Raw genomic sequence first — 4,648 nt, 5'->3', positions numbered from 1 at the left:
AGTAGATAATTATTAAATTAATTGCTGATTCATTCTTTCAGTTTGTCCATCCATCAGCATATTGTTACTGGTAGACTTATAATTCAGAGCACTAAGGGACTGTAGTAAGACATTTCATGGCCTAGCTGTGAATGGTGATCCATTATCAGTAATAATAACGTCTGGAAGCCCATGCAATCTTACTGTATGCTTTAAAACATATTGAGTTAGTTCAGAACAAGTTTATAACTTGGTTAAAGGTACAAAATATGACAATTTTGTAGAGTAATAAACAAACTACATTCTTGTGAAAGGGGCAGGTTCGCAATAAAGTCAATGCAAATATTGGCTTTAGGGCAAGAGTGAGTTATCATGGTTTTAATACCCTCAGGTGACCAATTTTTGCTTCAATGCAGATGTCACTGGACTTAACATTTGACATATTGTCTTTCAGTTGGCCACCAAAGGTTTATCAAGGTTAGTTGCAATGCTTTTCTTATTCACATATGGCATATGACCAACTGCTAGAGAGACATGAGTCCAAGAAAGACTGAGGGCCTTATTAGATTTTGGCAAAGGGGGTACTCTGTCATAAACATGTTGGATCTCCCGTCCGCCGTAATACAGGTTCCGTAGGATATAACGGAATTGTAGTATGGTGGACGAGATATCAGTAACGTTTGTGACAGATTAACCTATCTGCCAAGATTGTATTCAGGCCCTGAGTCTTGGAAATTCCTTTTCAGGCACAACAAAAATTATGAAACACAATCCATGCTTCTTTATTCTCTCTTTTGGAACTTCTAGTATCTAATGAACGAACAAGTTCCCTATCAATCTTATAGTGTGCTTCCAGAATCTGATTAATACATTTCTTGTCACTGGGTTATTGCAATTAGGTAGTGAAGCTCTTATGTGGAATGTCCAATTCTGATCCTTCTTTAGTTATAGCTCAAGAGAGGGAGTCAGCTTTTTTATGTTTCTTTCCAAAACAATATAAAATGTAATGGAATTTGGAGAAAAAATGGTCACCTGCAAGTCCTGCATTTCTAGAGGTCATTGCTTTCATAACACCCACATGTTTAGGTTCTGTCTGCACCATCACTTTGTAATGAGCTCCCTCTAGTGTTGTCAATGACTAAAGGCCTCTGTAATGACTACCAGCTCTGTCATAGATGGTATATTTTGTTTAGGTGGATGAAAGAGTGTGAGACAGTTAAGTTTCTAGGAGTTATTCTTCAGCCTCTTGATGTCTCTGAAATAAGATGACTCCTATAGCATATGCTGAGGCATCAGTTTCCACTATGAAAGGGAGACCACAAGCAGGATGGCTGGAACAGGAGTGGACGTGAACACTTCTTTTAACTGGATGATGGCCTATTCTTGCTGTGGACCGCATTAACATGTATTGCCAGCTTTAGTGAGTGGAGTTATGCATAAGATAATCCTAGACAAACTACAGATTAACTGTCTACAGAAAGCAGCAAATCCTGGTAATTTCTGTACCTCTTTCACATGCCCATGTGAGGACCATTACTGAGGAACCTTTACTCTACTAGATTCAATTTTTCACTGTGCAGAAATCCCAAATCCCCAAATAACTGAGTTCTAATTTCTCAAACTCACACTTTTCAAGCTAGGTATTTAAAGCATGGTTTCTGTGCCAAGATATGTGCCCTATGTTCCATCACAGTGTTTGAAAAAACTAAAATGTAATCCAAATAAATAACCATGTACTGTTGACAAGATGTTGGAAAGTTGCTGGGGCATTGCATAAGTCAAACGGTATGACCAACTTTTCAAAACAGCCATATTGCATGTTGAAAGCTGTCTTCTCCTCATTGTCCTTCCAGATTCAAACTAGGTTTTAGGCCCCTCTACAGTCTAGTTTAGAGAACACTTTGACTACCTTGATTTCATCTATCACCCAGAAATCAGACGTAATAGATATCTATTGCTGAAGTAAATATTATTGAGTTCACCATAGTATATTCAGGGCCTGAAGGTGCTATCCAAATATTGAATAGAAAAATATGAGAGCCACAGTGTGAGAGGTAGTGTGCCTATTCTGGTCTTGTTGAACACAGTGATGGATTTCTGTTATGGTGCCGGGATCTAACAATTCGTTGTTAAATTTTGTTGTAGAGCAAAGCAAGTTATTGTGTTTAATTCTGATAATCATGATCGGAGAAAGTATCTTCCCTTACAGAAATCTGGTGAATAGGTGATAACTTGTGTCTTCAAATCAATGATAAGGCTCTATAATCTCAACCAGGATATTCCTAAAGCAATAGGAAAGGGAGTAGCATTAATCATAACAAAAGCAAGGGATGCTACATGTCCAAAAGTCATCACTGTTGATATTGATAAAAGGGTTTGGCCAATGTCTCCAGGTGTCAAAGATTTCTCATCGATCTCTTAAAAGGGACCAGCTCTTATCTTATCCTGCAGAGGGATTCCACCCTTCATCTGAAACATACAGTTCAAGAAAAATCACGATGCCCTACAATCAATTAAGGATAGAGGAAAATATGGTCCATTAGGAGTGGTCACTTAGGCAGACAAATAATGATCATAAAAATGTATGGAATGTACAAACTCTTGTTTTAAAGTCAGGTCCATCCATGGTTTGAAGGTCAAGGATGGGCCTAGTAGTTTTGCTGCAGCAGATAAAATGCCAATTTTTCCCACAGTAAAGATTCAGTCTTTCCTTATGATAGATATTCTTCTCGTCTTTAGATAGGAATCAAATTCATAGGTTCTCCTCTGCTGGCTTCCTGTGGGCTTGTTTCTCCTAGTTCCTTCACAGGAGTAAGACAAATCCCACCACACAGTTCACTTCTTTGAATCCATTGTTGTGATCCTATCTAAAGGGTTAAATCAATAAGAGCATGTGCTGTGGTTCGTTGATTCACTACTAAAGACAAGGTATCTTTTAATTCTTCTCTCAGACCACTGTAGATGGCACAACTGCAGCTTCATCAGTCTTACCTCTTTTTGCCTTCAATTAGTAAAAGTAGCTTACAAAATGTACAACCTTCAAACCTTGTTCGAAGCTAAACATGCTGACATTGGCAGACTGAATGGGTTGCTTGTATGCAAAAATATAGGGGAATTAGTTAAGGAGTTTGGGATAGTGTTGGAGCGGTGGGCTGGCTCCACTGATTACATGTGTCGCACAAGCTAATGCTTCCTCAGTCAAATGAGATAAGTGAAATTTGACTTTTGCTCTGTATTTAGCAAATAACTGTGGTTGGCTTCAAAATGCAGTTTAACATTGAGCCAGAAAGAACTGAAACAAGGGGAGATACCCTGAGCAACTGGCCATAGCAATTGTGGTTCCTGTAGATTCACTCCCACTATCTTGTGTAGGAGGGCCTGTGATTATGGCCAGAGAAGGATTTGCAATAGATATAGTAGTGGTCAGAGCCAACACCTGACTAAAGGTATTTAACAAAAAGGTCACTTTCAATTTATCTTGAACTTTAGTGATTGCTTGAGCATAGCTTAGAGAAGTTTAATAGCCAAATTCATGCAAGAAGGGGAGAGGGAGGACTGTCAGAATCCCCAATTCCTGTGAGGGTAAAAAGATGCAGTGGATTTGGAGGGTAGTCATGTGACCACCCTGTGCAGTGGTCTCTAGAGGCAACAGAGTGTAAACTACCTCAAAGAGAGTGTTCTGTGTGGAGAAGAAAGGATTCCTGGTGAGAGGAAGAAGAGGGGACAGAACAGGCATGGCACCTGACGAATGTATGACGTTACAACGCATGCTTTTACCACGCATGCTGTTACAACGCAGGTTTTACTACGCATACCATTACAACGCATTACACTTGGGGGTGCTGGATAGTGAATAGTTTAATTTACTATTCCAACTCCAGTCCCCGTGGATAGTAGGGAAGGTGTTGGATAGTAAATTAAACTTATTCCCTATCCTAGAGCGCCCCCCAGTGTAATGCGTTGTAATGGTATGCGTAGTACAACCTGCGTTGTAACAGCACTGCGTGGTAAAAGTTTCGTTGTAATGGTTGTAAACCGCACCTGACACCACAGGATGTGCCTCTTGTGACTCGTCTATAAAATGATAGTGTTAAGGGACCAGCTGGGTCTGGAATGGATTGGAAAATAACAAGCAGAAAAACAATATTAGAAAATAAATTCACTGAGGCTAAGCAATGGTCACAACATGAATGGGTGGAACATTACTCACTGCATCCTTCAAAGGAGATGGCAACGATGAACCTCGAAAGCACCTGCAAATTCCTAGGGACACAAAGAGAACTGACAGAGAACTGACAGCAAGGAAGGTGAAAACCAACAGCACGGTGAAAAGGTGAACAGTTTTTTGGGAGCTGGTATGAAAGGAAAGGAAAGCAGCACAATACAAACAGGAGAAACCCATAGCCAGGGAGAGAACGAAACAATGAAGGTGTGGGATCCATTTCGCTAGTTTTGACCACATTTATGGGAACATGAAGCCAATGTGCATTTCACCTGCCAGTGATGACCACAACCTGGAAGTGACTTTTTCACCATTCTAAAGGTTAGTGTGGGCCAGCTGCAAAGAGATGGTCTTCCACAATCTCCAGTCTTACTTGTCAAAACAATTGGTTCATCATTGTACACATATCTCTTCTTCTGTTTCCTGCTGGATAAATCCCTGACAGAT

Source organism: Lissotriton helveticus, chromosome 3_2 (assembly GCF_964261635.1).
Source record: "Lissotriton helveticus chromosome 3_2, aLisHel1.1, whole genome shotgun sequence".
NCBI classification, from domain to species: Eukaryota; Metazoa; Chordata; class Amphibia; order Caudata; family Salamandridae; genus Lissotriton; species Lissotriton helveticus.
This window is presented reverse-complemented; position numbering follows the sequence as displayed.